Below are 15,875 nucleotides of genomic sequence, written 5' to 3'. Positions count from 1 at the left end.
AGTGCTGGTTTATACAGAATTATGCAACAGCAGGAACACAGTTGTCAAAAAGATAGAAGTACAAACATCCACAACAATTTTGGAAACATACAATGAAGACTAAAAGCAAACTAGTGATTTTTTTAATGACTTGGCTTTTGTATGAGTGCAAGATATTTCATTTGAAAGTGTTCTTGCAGTAGTTTAATGCAGTGTTCAGCAGTAGTTTAATGCAGTGTTCAAGAAAATGAATATTATTTGCTTTGCTAGATTCACAAACTAGGGGTCAAAAAATAGTGCTGGCAGCAGCCCACTGGAGCTTGCGATCAGCAGTCTGTGACTAGACAATGCACCCAGCCAGGTCATTGGAGAAGAGACCTGGAAGAACATCCACACCAAGTCCCAGGTCATTTTTAAAATTTAGTTCATTTATATCCTGCCTTTCTCCCCTGGGGTTCCCAGGTGTTCTCCCATTCAGGTACTGACCCAATCTTCTAGATCTGATTAGCTGAATTATGTTCCCTCAAACCATGCTCCAGGTACTTGCGGATGAGACTGGAGGACAGCCTGCAGAGGAAGAATCACAGGGGAACCTGCTTGAGAGTGAGCAAGAGGCTAAAGGTCAGTCAAACAGAGGCGATGAAACCCAGGCCTACAAGAAGAAGAAGAGAAGAGTGGTAGTAGTGGCAGACTCCTTGCTGCGTGGGATCGAGACCCAAGCATGTCGCGAAGACCCATGGACTCGCCAGGTATGTTGTCTCCCGGGAGGACAGATTAGAGACGTGACTGAAAGGTTGCCTGCGCTCATAAAGCCCACTGACAGGTATCCCTTTCTTCTCATCCATGTGGGAACAAATGATACTGCCAAGCGGAGCTACGAAGAGATCACGTCAGACTTTGAAGCTTTGGGAAGGAAACTCAAGAACTTTGGGGCCCAGATAGTTTTCTCATCCATCCTTCCAGTAGTTAGAAGAGGGATAGAAAGGGAACGAAAAATACTCCGGGTGAATGACTGGCTACGAAGGTGGTGCCGACGAGAGATATTTGGATTCTGGGACCATGGGCTATTCCGTGGGACCACGGAAGATGGGCTGTTGGCTAGGGATGGGTTGCACCTCACAAAGGATGGGAAGAATGTGTTTGGCCACAGCATGAAGAACTGCATCAGGAGGGCTTTAAACTGAATCCTACGGGGAGGGGAGATGTAATGTTGGGGGTAACAATGGACATAGGCGCATGCACTGCAATGGAGAGAACAGCTCTAATAACGCCCAATAATAATCTTCAGACACATGTAGGAAGAAAGCCAGACTATGAAGCAAATGGTCTGCGATGTCTATATACTAATGCCCAGAGTATGGGAAACAAACAGAACGAACTTGAACTCTTAATACAAGAGGGAAATTATGACCTGATAGGTATAACTGAGACTTGGTGGGATGACTCTCATGACTGGAATACAGCAATTGAAGGATATAACTTGTTCAAAAAGAACAGGAGGAACAGAAAGGGAGGTGGGGTTGCACTGTATGTGAAAAATACATATCTCTGCACAGAAATACAGGAAGAGGAGCTTGGTAGCCCCATCGAGAGCATCTGGGTTGAAATAAATGGAGAAAAGAATAAAAGGAACCTGGTGGTCGGAGCCTACTACCGGCCACCCAATCAAGGAGAAGACAAGGATGAAACTTTTGAAAAGCAAATAGCCAATGTTTTAAGGAAGCATGATGTAGTAGTAATGGGGGACTTCAATTTCCCCGATATTTGCTGGGAGACAAATTCTGCAAAACATGGCCCCTCCAGGAAATTCCTGACTTGTGTGGCGGATAACTTCCTCCTACAGAAAGTAGAGAAAGGAACTCGAGGATCGGCTATCCTTGACTTGATCCTAACCAACAGAGATGACTTAGTGGATAAAGTAGCAGTTACAGGAACTCTGGGAGAAAGCCACCATGTTGTACTTGAGTTCTTGGTTCTAAGGGAAGCAAAAGCCGAGTGTAGTCAAACGTGTACCCTGGATTTTAGGAAAGCTGATTTTCATAAACTCAGAACAATGATCAGTAAAGTCCCATGGCAAGCGATGCTAGCGAGAAAAGGAGTCCAAGATGGGTGGGAGCTTTTAAAAAAGGAAATTCTCAAGGCACAATTACAAAGAATTCCAACAAGAAGAAAAGGTGGAAGACAACAGAAGAAGCCAATGTGGCTTCACAAAAAGCTTAGGGATGACCTGAAAACAAAAAAGGACACATATAGGAAGTGGAAAGAAGGCCAAGTAACAAAGGAAGAGTACAGGCAGATAGCACAGAATTGTAGGGATGGCGTCAGGAAGGCTAAAGCTGAGAATGAGCTGAGGTTAGCAAGGGATGTTAAAAACAACAAAAAGGCTTTCTTCAGCTACGTGCATAGTGAAAGGCATAGGAACGAAATGGTGGTTCAGCTATTAAATAAGGATGGCAAAACGATAACAGATGACAAAGAAAAGGCAGAGGTGCTCAATTCCTACTTTGGCTCAGTCTTCTCCCAAAAGAGGGTCTATGACTCCCCTGGCAAAGGCGAAGTACAGGCTGAAGGGGCAGGATTGCAGCTTGAGATCGATAGGCATATGGTCAAGGAACACCTCATTACTTTGAATGAGTTCAAATATCCAGGGCCAGATGAACTGCATCCTAGAGTCATAAAGGAACTGGCAGAAGAACTCTCAGAACCGCTGTCTATTCTCTTTGAGAAATCATGGAGGACGGGTGAAGTGCCAGATGACTGGAGGAGGGCAAATGTTGTCCCTATCTTCAAAAAGGGTAAAAAGGAGGAACCTGGGAACTACAGACCAGTCAGTCTGACATCAATCCCTGGGAAAATTCTGGAGCAGATCATAAAGCAATCCATCTGGAAGCACCTTGACAACAATGCAGTGATTACTTGAAGCCAACATGGATTTGTCAAAAACAAGTCCTGCCAGACGAATCTGATCTCATTTTTTGATCAAGTCACCTCCCTTGTAGACCGTGGGAATGCTGTAGACATCATATACCTTGACTTCAGCAAAGCTTTCGACAAAGTGCCCCATGGTATCCTGATGAGCAAACTAGCTCGAAGTGGGCTAGATGAAACAACGATCCGGTGGATCCACAGTTGGCTACAGAATCGGACTCAAAGAGTGCTTATCAATGGGACCTTCTCAAACTGGGGAGAGGTAACGAGTGGGGTACCGCAGGGCTCAGTCCTGGGCCCAGTGCCCTTCAACATTTGTATTAATGACTTGGAGGAGGAGGTGCAGGGAATGCTGATCAAATTTGCAGATGACACAACATTGGGAGGGATAGCTAATACTTTGGAAGACAGAAACAAAATTCAAAGTGATCTGGATAGACTGGAGCGCTGGGCAGAAAACAACAGAATGACATTTAATAGGGACAAATGCCAAGTTCTGCACCTAGGAAAAAGAAACCAAATGCACAGTTACAAGATGGGGGATACGTGGCTCAACCACACTACGAGCGAGAAGGATCTTGGAATTGTTGTCGATCACAAGCTGAATATGAGCCAACAGTGTGATGTGGCTGCAAAAAAGGCAAATGCTATTTTGGGCTGCATTCATAGAAGCATCGCTTCCAAATCCCAAGAAGTACTAGTTCCCCTCTACTCAGCACTGGTTAGGCCTCATCTGGAGTACTATGTCCAGTTCTGGGCACCACACTTTAAGAAGGATGCAGACAAACTGGAGAGGGTTCAGAGGAGGGCAACAAAGATGATCAGGGGACTGGAAACAAAGCCCTATGAAGAGACTGAAAGAACTGGGCATGTTTTAGCCTTGAGAAGAGAAGACTGAGGGGAAATATGATAGCACTCTTCAAGTACTTGAAAGGTTGTCACAGAGAAGAAGGCCAGGATCTCTTCTTGATCATCCCAGAGTGCAGGACACGGAATAATGGGCTCAAGTTACAGGAAGCCAGATTCCGGCTGAACATCAGGAAAAACTTCCTGACTGTAAGAGCAATACGACAATGGAACCAATTACCTGGGGAGGTGGTGGGCTGTCCCACACTGGAGGCATTCAAGACAAGGCTGGACAGCCACTTGTCAGGGATGCTCTGACTTGGATTTCTGCATTGAGCAGGGGGTTGGACTCGATGGCCTTGTAGGCCCCTTCCAACCCTACTATTCTATGATTCTATGATTCTGTGATTCTATGATTCTATGATTCTATGCCCTGAGCTAGACAAGATTGCTACAACTGCCCCAACTATGGTGAGTTGACCAACACAACATGCAGGATCCTAGTGCCAGGCTGTTTGTTATCAGCGACAGCTGCACTCTACATAACCACTGCTAATAATGTGATTGTCATCACCAATAGTTTCTGTAGTTAATTTCCTTCTGACCTCAATGTTTACCAATCCCCCCCCCCCCGTTATGTAGTGTATAAAAAGCCTGAAATTTTCCATAATACTCCATGAATCTGATGAAGTGGACTATTTTATGCCAGAATAAATTTGTTAGTCTTTCAGGTGCCATAAGACTGTTTTTGATGCAGAGTGAGGTGATAGAATTCTGGACTTTACCACTACACCTTGGGTAAAAAGCTCCACACATGTCCCATCATCAAACCAACACATTTAGAGGGAAAGCATTTAGTGTAGTCTAAGTCAAGCTATGCTAGTTTACACGGAGCTTTATATGAAGAGGGAACATTTTAAAAATATGACCTCCCACCTGCACTCTTGAGTGGTACAGTCTAGAATTCTACAACCTAATTCTGCATGATGCATAGAACAGCTAGACAGCAGTTCAAAAATTGGGTGTCCTGATCTCTGCTATGACAGCAACTGCCTGTAGCTGAGTATGCAAGATCGTGTGGTTCATACGCTACTTCCTCCCCACAACTGGGGGAAGATGGGAGCCTGGGGACACATTCATGTCCACATGTTTGAATCAACCCTTAGTTTTGGGGGTTATTATGAAAGAGTTACTGCCTAACCGAAGTTGCAAGTAATCTACTACTGAAAAAGAAACCCTAACAAAGTTTTATTATCCGAGATTAAGCTCAAAATAAACCTATCTTGAAAAGAAAATGGCATTATGTGGGAAGTTTGTGAAGACTACATCTATTATCCAAAGATGACACCATTTATTTTTCCATTATCTTATGGAAGGCTTCTTCCAGAAAGACAGACAGACACAAATTGCCCCTGTTGGCATATTATTAATAGCTTCCAAATAAACTATTAATAACACAGCAAAGAACCTTGCATCTGATCGATTGTTCCCAGGAAGAAAGGAAAGATACTTAAAGCTTCACAGATGAGTCACATCTCTACCTGGATACACAAGAAGAACATTTCCTAAGCAAACATTTCAATACATTTATACACTTTGATTCATTTAAGGGGAAAGGCCAGATTTAATTCAAAACAACGAAGAGTATGATTTATATCTTGATTTTTCAATCTCCCCCTGCCGCCCTGAAAAATCCTGTTCAGGACATACTCCAACTGAAGCTAAGCATTTTGAAATTAAGCTCATGCTTAGCTCTGCCACCAGTGTCAACACAACTTCGAAGTATTCAACTTTGACTGCATCATAGCCAGTAAAAGTTTCAAACAGTTTACTATTTTCATTTTGAATTTTGGAGCATACTGTAAGTACAATTTTTAGATCTGTGCATCATCCTAAGAAATCATTGGAAAGGCAAGTAACAAACTTTTACAGAAGATATTGGAGACGCTGTATTTTTTAAGTCTGCAGGAGCTGCAGAAAAAAATATGCAGTTATCTTTGGAAATCAATTATTTAAAAGGAAGAAAGGTATGTGTATATGTGTTTATAAATAGAGGTGGTCCCTAAAACCACACATACCAAATAGGAGCATGCTAACAGAATGAACAAGCCAGTCTCTCCTAGGCACCCCCAGCTAGAGAGAAAGAACTTGCCACCTGCTCTTGTAAACAACAAAACCTGCTTCCATTCCAGCAAAGCCAGGTGCTAAACTTAAGGGCCGAACTCAAGAATGAAAAGCCCTCTGGGAAATTCACGTTTGCTCTGTAAAGCCGCATGGTTAATTCGGGCACACAGATGCAGAGGGATTTCAATCTCTAATTAACCAGCACAAATGCTGCTTGTTTTCAGTCGGCTATGCTGTATAACGCGAGTGACTCAAGGCGGCTGGGGTTTCAGACAGTCACGTGCATTTTAAAAGAAAGGAAGAAAAAAAGAAAAGAGCACCATTGTATAGAACAAAACACACACAAACACACACACACAAATCAGAATTGTATTCTCATTAATTAAAAGAAATAAACAAACATGAGAGACAGACATAATTAAGTCTCCAGTCCAAATGGTGCTTATTCTGTTTATATAACAATCTTTGGAAGACTGTCATTTATTCCACACTTCTGTAGAGTGAACATTCTTGTTAACTGCTGATAAAAGTTTTTCTTGGCAAGGAAATGCAGAACTTTCTTCTGCATTGGCTGCCGTTGTAAGATGGGTATTAACCAACCACCTGATGAAACACAGCAGCATCCAAGGACTACATTCCATGTTCAGACATAATTACAATAGGACTCAGGCAGAAACACTGGAGCTGTTATATACCAGACCAGAACCCTCCAAGGGATTCTGTTCCACTGTTCTGATTCTGGCAGGGGACAGAGGCCGATGATTCAGAGAAGACACAAGCAGTTCTACCCCAGATGGATGTGGAGTAATCCGCCTTCATTATCAGTTATAGAGATTGGGTTCAGTCCTGGAGGTCTCATATTCCTCCAAAACCAATCTGTCATTAATTATATGGATTTAAGATGGTCCTTTGGGGAAGGAGAAAGGCAGAAGGTGCAAAATCAGGCACAGAAATAACAGGTTCAGCTCCATGTTGCCTTGAAGGGAGTTTTACTGTTCACAGTTCAAAAATATTACACATTTGATGCTTTTCTACAAGGAAAACTGCAGTGCTGACTGAGCCACCAGATGGCCTTAGACATACCAGTCCCTCAGGGTTAACCCCATTCTAATCATTCTCAGCTACATTACAGGGCTGTTGTAAGTGCTAACTTTTGAAAGCACTATATAAAATGTGGAGAGTTAACAGTACTACTCTTACACGGTAGATCCAAAGGACAAAGAAAGACGAAGAGATGCTTCCAACAGGCACAAACCTGTGATTGTATCTTTTTCTTCACTACGTGGGGGTGCATATATATATTCAAAAACAACTATTAATGACGGAAAAATTGCAGAAATTCCCAAGTTTTCCTGATCACACACAAACATACCTAAATGTGTAAGCTCAAACTTCCGCATGGCCATGTTGCACAATCTGGAACACAGAATCCTAAAAACCTGAACTTTCATCCTCAGGAGCAAGTTTTAGGTTCATGCTAGCATTGTTTGGCAGGAAGTAGAGGATATCTGGGATTTTCCTAGGCTCAGAAAGAGGGACTAACTCATTCAACACAATCACACTACTCTCTTATCACCAGGGTTGATATGCTTTCTCCCACTACAGATTTATTGTCCCTGTTCCTTCTCCCTCCAACTTCCTAAGAGTTCTGATACTTTACCCAACTTACATTTGCAAACGACACCACACATTTTAAGAGCCATGTAAGCTGGAAACCATTTATGAACGGGTCTTGTTCAAAAGATGTCAAAATTAAGGGCCTTATGGGCCAATTCCTAGATATTCATATCCGCTTAAATACTAGCAGAAACATATCGAAAGCGGCAACTATCTATAATAGAAGCTTTGGGAGGGGGAAAGAATTAATAAACAATCACCACTGCACTGTTAGCAAAGCTTGATTACAAATTGGTACAAGATGAACCCATAAAAATATTCTGAGACAAGAGCTACTGTCCCTAAGGCTACTGCTTAGGGACAATGTATTTATTTATTTATTGCATTTATATCCTGCGTTTTTTCCTCTTGCAAGGAAACCAAGGTGGCGTACATAATCCTCCACCTTTCCATTTTATCCTCACAACAACAACCCTGTGAGGGAGGTTGGGGTGAGAGTCTGTGACTGGCCCAAAGTCACCCAGTGAGCTTCCATGGCCGAGTGGGGACTAGAACCTGGATCTCCTGGCTCCCAGTCCAACACTCTAGCCATTACATGAAGGTATTAATGGTTTTGTTATTAAGGCTTTATCTGACCTGCCCTCTCTTTTTCATTTCTGTATTTCATGCGACGGGCAATAATCTAATCATCATCATCTTTTGAAAGAACCATTTTAGATAAAAGTTCTCAGAAGCATCTACCTTGCCATTTTGGGAAACAGAATGCTGAGCTAACTGGCTGTTTGTCCAGTCCAGCAGGGTTCTTCTTATGGGCTCATACCACCCAAGTGTGCCTGATTACTATGAACTTCATCAGGGCCCTTCTTCTGGGTTCCACCACCATCAGAGCTTAGAATTGGAGAGAGGGCCTTCTTGGTGGGAATACTTAGAATCATAGAATAGTAGTAGGGTTGGAAAGGGCCTACAAGGCCACCAAGTCCAACCCCCTGCTCAATGCAGGAATCCAAGTCAGAGCATCCCTGACGGATGGTTGTCCAGCCTCATCTTGAATGCCTCCAGTGTGGGAGAGCCCACCACCTCCCTAGGTAACTGGTTCCATTGTCGTATTGCTCTTACAGTCAGGACGTTTTTCCTGATGTTCAGCCGGAATCTGGCTTCCTGTAACTTGAGCCCATTATTCTGTGTCCTGCACTGTGGGATGATCGAGAAGAGATCCTGGCCTTCCTCTCTGTGACAACCTTTCAAGTACTTGAAGAGCGCGATCATATCTCTCCTCAGTCTTGTCTTCTCTTCTCAAGGCTAAACATGCCCATTTCTTTCAGTCTCTCTTCATAGGACTTTGTTTCCAGTCCCCTGATCATCTTTGTTGCCCTCCTCTGAACCCTCTCCAGTTTGTCTGCATCCTTCTTAAAATGTCGTGCCCAGAACTGGACACAGTACTCCAGATGAGGCCTAACCTGTGCTGAGTAGAGGGGAACTAGTACTTCCCAGGATTTGGAAGCTATGCTTCTATTAATACAGCCCAAAAGAGCATATGCCTTTTTTGCAGACACATCACATTGTTGGCTCATATTCAGCTTGTGACTGCCATCAATTCCAAGATCTTTTTCGCTTGTAGTGTTGTTGAGCCATGTATCCCCCATCTTGTAACTGTGCGTTTGGTTTCTTTTTCCTAGGTGCAGAACTTGGCATTTGTCCCTGTTAAATGTCATTCTGTGGTTTTCTGCCCAGCGCTCCAGTCTATCCAGATCACTTTGAATTTTGTTTCTGTCTTCCAAAGTATTAGCTATCCCACCCAATGTTGTGTCATCTGCAAATCTGATCAGCATTCAATGCACCTCCTCCTCCAAGTCATTAATACACATGTTGAAGAGCACTGGGCCCAGGACTGAGCCCTGCGGTACCCCGCTCATTACTTCTCCCCAGTTTGAGAAGATCCCATTGATTAGCACTCTTTGAGTCCAATTCTGTAGCCAACTGTGGATCCACTGGATCGTTGTTTCATCTAGCCCACTTTGAGCTAGTTTGCTCATCAGGAGATCATGGGGCACTTGGCTGAAAGCTTTGCTGACGTCGAGGTATATGATGTCTATAGCATTCCCACAGTCCACAAGGGAGGTTACCTGATCAAAAAATGAGATCAGATTCATCTGGCAGGATTTGTTCTTGACAAATCCATGTTGGCTTCGAGTAATCACTGCATTGTTTTCAAGGTGCTTACAGATGGATTGCTTTATCATCTGCTCCAGAAATGTCCCAGGGATGGATGTCAGACTGACTGGTCTGTAGTTCCCAGGTTCCTCCTTTTTGCCCTTTTTGAAAACAGGGACAACATTAGCCCTCCTCCAGTCATCTGGCACTTCACCCATCCTCCATGATTTCTCAAAGAGAATAGACAGTGGTTCTGAGAGTTCTTCTGCCAGTTCCTTTATGACTCTAGGATGCAGTTCATATGGCCCTGGGGATTTGAATTCATTCAAAGTAATTAGGTGTTCCTTGACCATATGCCTATTGATCTCAAGCTGCAATCCTGCCCCTTCAGCCTGTACTTTGCCTTTGCCAGGGGGGTCATAGACCCTCTTTTGGGAGAAGACTGAGCCAAAGTAGGAACTGAGCACCTCTGCCTTTTCTTTGTCATCTGTTATCATTTTGCCATCCTTATTTAATAGCTGAACCACCATTTCTTTCCACATGTGGAATGCCCTCCCCTAGGGGAAGCTTACCTGGCACCCATTTTCATGTTTTTTTGATGCCAGCTGAATGCTCTTCCTGGACATTTCAGCAGGTTAAACTATTAATCTTAATTGTTGTTCTTGCGGTTTGGGCTTGGCTTGTTGATTTGCTGCTGTGTGTCTGTTTATGTCAGGGATTTGGAATTTCAGGCCATTGGGCCAAATCCAGGCCTCCTAGAGGCCAAATCCAGGCCTCTGGTGGTCCCCAGAAGGCCATGCCTCCTTCCCCAGGCCCTACCCCCTTTCCCCAACCACAGAATATTTTGTTGTTTCCTGGCTTCTGTATAGGTTGCTCCCCATTCCAAAAAGGTGAAATGCCTCTCCTAACGCATTTATTTATTTATAATTATTTATTAACTGTCTCCAATTAATTATTGGGGACAGGAGATTTAAGCTACAATATACTGGTATTTGGGGTATTTTGGCCCCTCCCCTTTTGACCTCAACCCTGCTCATCACTGGAATACACACACCCCTGCCCCGCCCACAGTTCTCCAAAATGCTATTCAGCCCTTGGGCTGAAAAACGTTCTGCATCCCCCGTTATGTTGATTTTTATTGTATTTTTGAAATTCTTTTAAGTATTTGCTGCTCCAGCAGCCTATGCTGAATAACAGTTTATAAATAGATTAAATAAATAAAATGAATAAATGAGTGCTGGGGAGAACAACACCTATGGCAGGAGAATTTGCGAAATTAACCAGGTGGTATCCATGGCTAATAGTGATGGTAGCTAAATTTATTCACTACCAAGCCATGCCTAACGTAACTCAGGACCAGGACACCTAGCTGTCCCCTATATATACCCAGTCAACCCCTAAGCTTAAGAGGAGGTCTTACTGATTGCTCTGTGACCAATAGGATGTCGCCACATAACATCTCAAAAGTGGGACTTCTCAGTAGTGGCATCCACCCACCAGAACACTTTCCCACACATGGTTCAAGGGGCAGAAAATGTGGCAAGCTTCAAACGCCTCTTGAAAATATATTGTTTACAAGGCTTTCCCTGTCCTGTAAGGGCCTACAACACTGCCCGGCTTTTTTGCTGTCTTTGCTACAATGCTTTTATTTATTTATTATTTTATATTGTTTTTATGTTGTATTATATATGCATTTTAGTGTGAACAGCTTAAGAGATTTCATTATATGTAGCAGTATAGAAGTATTATAAAGAAATAAGCAGTCTCTCTGAATGCCAGTAACTGGGAGACTAACTTGTTATCACTGTTAATGGGCTCAAATGAGTGTTTATTTTTCCATCTGAATGTTTGGTTTTATACACATGCACATTTATTCAGTTAAACAAATAAAACTCGCACAATTAGTCATATGATTAAATATTTATTTAATGCATTGGTATCTGCATCTAAAATTGAAATGGAAACTGGCCCTTCAGGACACTGGTTTTGAAATAGTGTGAACAGGCCTTGATCAGAAACAATAAAAAAAAAACATAAACACAGTTCAAGTTCTGTATTTTAAACAGGCAAGTCAACACAATGCAAACACAATGCAGCACATCTCAATTCAAACAACCCTACTGACACTCTTTTTCAAACAGCACTTGGGTGGGATAGTCCTCTTTATTCATTAGAGAGCTTTTAAATTTTTCTTATCTGAAGCCCAGAAGCTATCCGTCTTGTTCATCTGGGTCAGGCTAACCTTGCAGAAGAATTTCATTACTCAATAATACTTCTGGAAAAACTACCCTAATTAGGTTAATCAATCATGTACTGCTTTCATTTTTAACTAATATTAAATTAAAATGGTAGAGGCAGTTGAGCCAGAGAATGTTCCACACAATGTTTTCTACATTGCTTTCCCTTCCATGTACTGTATGTACATTAGCTGCGATGCGTTTACACGTGTCTTTTTTGTCACATGTACACATTCCTCAAAGTCATGATTGTCCATGGCTTCCCAACATGTTTTAAAGTTCTTTAAATTCCATATCCTCTGATTATACCCCATGAAGTCCAATTTCACTGGAAAAGCCCCTTCTACGCAACCTATGTACTTGGATTTTCATCACGACTTCAGAAATTCTTTCAATAATAGGGACTCACTTGTCTAAACAACCTGACAGAGTGTTTTAAATGTAAACCAAAACAATTTAATTCACAGCGATGAGGTGGGAGGAACACATGAATGAGAAGGTTTTCTTCCACTCTCATATTAACAGACTTCAGGGTCATAAAAACGTAAGAAGAGCCATGCTAAACCAGTCCTATCTAGTACAGCATTCTGTTCATGCAGCGGCCAACCAGATTCATGTGGGAAGCCCACAAGTAGGCCATAAGTGCAATAGCACCCTCACAGTCAGGTTCTCCTGCAACAGGTTTACAGAGGAATACTGCCTCTAATATTGGAGGTAGCACATAACCAGCATGACTAGTAGCCGTTGATAGCTTTATCCTCCATGGATTTGTTTAATTCCCCTTTAAAGCCATCCAAGTTGGCAATCGCTACACCTTGTGTTAGTGAATTCCGTAGTTTAACAATGCCCTGTGTGAAGAAGTACTTCTTTTTATCTGTCCTGAATCTCCGACCATTCAGTTTCATGAGATGATCCCATGTTCTAATATTATGAGAGAGGGGGAAAAATGGTCCCTATCTACTTTCTCCACACCATGCATAATGCTGTACACCTCTATAATGTCTCCCCGTACTTGTCCTTTTTCTAAGCTATTTGGGTCAATCCAATAAAACTGTTCAGCTGCAGATTCAGGACAGAAAAAAGGAAGCACTTCTTCACACAGCATGGAATTGGTTTGTGGAACTCACTGCCACAAGACTTGGTCATAGCCACTTGCTTAGATGGCTTTAAAGGGGGTTAGACAAACTCCATGGAGGGTCTGCTTATCCATGGTTACTTGTCATGATGGCTATATAGGATCTCCAGGTTCAGAAGCCTGTATGCCTCGAGAGGTCTACTGCCTTTACACTCTGCTTATGGACATCCCAGAAACCGCTGCTTGGCCACTGTGGGAGACAGGATGCTAAGCTCTTCTTATGTGCCCTATGGTTACTCTTCTCAACCTCAGTCTATCAAATGGGAATATTGGAGAAAAATCTCATAATAGTTATTACGATGTAGATTATGAAGCATTTTGAAAATTAAACACAAAATGGGTTTTTTATTTATTACTTTAAAAGCTGTACATCACACTTCAGTGTTATATAACAATTATTTCTGAGCAAAATACCCATTAATAAGGGCTCTATAAAGCTATATAAACAGTAGCGGGGACTGGGACATTTCAGAGTATCAGAAAGCTCAAAGAAGAGATAACTATTTCAGGTTTTCTTGGCAATACACAAGCTGTTCCTTAGCTGCTCCCACTTGTTTCAGTTATGTCTACAGCAATGGTACTTAGTAACAGCTAGTGTAAATGTTTTTGTTTCTAGAAACCCTCATGCACAGAGACAAATTATGAAAATTTGCTGACCAGAGAAGTCAAGCTAGATGCACATCATATAGCAGCCAGGCAAGATGAAACCTGTGTGTGTATGTGTGTGTGTGCGCGTGCACGCGCGCACTTATGAGCCTTGCCAAAGATTTAATCTTCAAGAAGAAAACCTGTCACTAATTTATCATGTTCCATTTTTGTCTCTCTTTGCAATTACAAAAAACAAAACAAATCACACTGTAATCTATGGAGAAGGAGTATCTTGGCAACGCTTTGCTAAAAGGGTGGCAAGCCGAGATACTAGGGGTCAGGCTCCAGTCTGGTTTTAAATCACCAGCATCATCAACATCACTGTGAGATCCACATCAAGCAGGGCACAGCCCAAGACATGTTGCTGTCTGAGGCAAATAAGGCTTCCCCTTCCATTCCATGTACAAAAGCTGACTAGAATGGTAGTTGAATGTATCTTCAGCACTGGCAATGGGACGGTACCCTCCGCCCCACTAGAAGGCAGTAGGCACACTTAGGGGGCACAGGGGAGGCTGCATGGCCCACAGTTCTCTCCTCCAACACCTTGCTGCAGCTTCTCAGTCTCTGCCACCTGAGGCAACCACCTCACCGTGCCTAATGGTAGGGCTGGCCCTGCTATCAAGTTCAACGTGTGTAAGGCAGCCCTGCCCAATGGTGCCATGCTGGATGGGGGATGCTGGGAGTTGTACCATCATTCCCAGCCAGCATGGCCATTGCAGTCTAAAATATCTAGCTGATATAAGAGATCTCATCATGAAATTTTATTTCATTTCAAAATAAGATTAACAAAATAAAGGCAACAAAAAGAAGATCTGATTTGACCTCTCTCTCTCTTTCTCTCGTTCTGAATTTCCAGAAGCAAATGTGCCATCTTATGGGAGTGGAGAGCTGATGACACTGTTTGGAAAGGAAGTCAAAAGCCCTACTAGCCCCATGGATATTTCTGCATATTCCTTTGGGTGGTGGCCAATTTCCAATGCACCTGGCTGGCTGCAAACTATCAAAGTGGCTATATCTCAGAAACGTTTGGATAATTTCCTTAGTGGCAGCTTACACATGACCAGACGTTTCTCGCAACATCTGGATGTTCCCAAAACCCAGGACAACTATCCATGAGCAAATGTCTGCTTCCAAGCATTAAAGTATAATAGCCACAGAACTGTGTTTGCGTTGTGTTCATGTGTTCACAAAAACATGTGTTTGTGTGTGGGGGGCTGTTTGTCAGGCCCGGGCAAGCCTTAACTTCCCAGTCGAACTCAGCGTCTCATGGCCAGCATGTCCAAAGATAAAGAGACCAAAAGAACTCAGATGTAAGTTTGTAAACACAAAAGAAATAGACACAGGAAAGTAGAGGACTTCCTCATACACGGTACATCTAACCCAGTATTGTCTACTCTTGGAGTAGGCCATCTGGTGCCCTCAGGTGTTGACTACAACTCGCATCAGGCCCACCCAGCATGGTCAATGATCAGGGATTATGGGAGTTGTAGTCCAAAACTTCTGGAGGTTGCCAGGTAGCAGCTCTTGGGCAGAGGTCTTCACATCACTTGCTACCTGAATCATTTTAACTGGAGATACCAAGGATTGAACCCAGGACATCACAAAATGAAGAACTGGCAATGCCCCAAAGAGGCAGCTCTGCAGACACAAGCAGTGCTTTCCTCTGCTATCTGATGAAGTCTTCTGAACTCAAAGCACTCTAATACATGGTCAGCAGCAGGAGCCGTACACACCCACGGTATCCTCAACTATAGCAACAAGTTGAATCAAGTGCTATATTCTGCTATTCCAAGCAAGTGTGACTCAGATTCAGATTTGTCCATCTGATTCAACATTCTGAGAAACTCAGCTCTCATTTAAAATAAAAAAGCAAGTTTCCAGCCTTTAGAGTTGCAAAGACAGCTTGAAAACATGAATGCAATGACTCTTGAAATCTCAAAAGCTAGAAAGAGCTCAACAGGATTTCCAGGGGGCAGTTTCAGTGGCCCACATAGCTTCAAACTCATTTCCTGCAGCTAATGAGCATTTGAATAACATGTACAGGTGGCAAAATTCTGTTTCTTTTGGGGGCAGAATCTAGTTTTATTTTAATGCTGAATATATGCAGCCTTTAAAAATGCTTTTTAAAGCCAGTAAAGTATTAAGTCGTTGAAGGATATATTTCTCTTTTCTGCTTGACTTTGTGGGATAGCGCTCCATGATGAAGTGTT

At 42.7% G+C, this 15,875-nt stretch overlaps 1 protein-coding gene across 8 annotated transcripts in view; it reads right to left on the bottom strand.

Moving 5' to 3' along the window:
- The window catches only part of AFF1 (ALF transcription elongation factor 1), a 234,480-nt gene that overhangs the window by 82,277 nt on the left and 136,328 nt on the right, over window positions 1-15,875 (bottom strand). The gene's annotated exons all lie outside the window — the stretch shown is intronic.

Source organism: Heloderma suspectum, chromosome 5, assembly GCF_057233095.1.
Source record: "Heloderma suspectum isolate Gila_16-S chromosome 5, 16-S_ref, whole genome shotgun sequence".
NCBI lineage: Eukaryota > Metazoa > Chordata > Lepidosauria > Squamata > Helodermatidae > Heloderma > Heloderma suspectum.
This window is presented reverse-complemented; position numbering and strand designations above follow the sequence as displayed.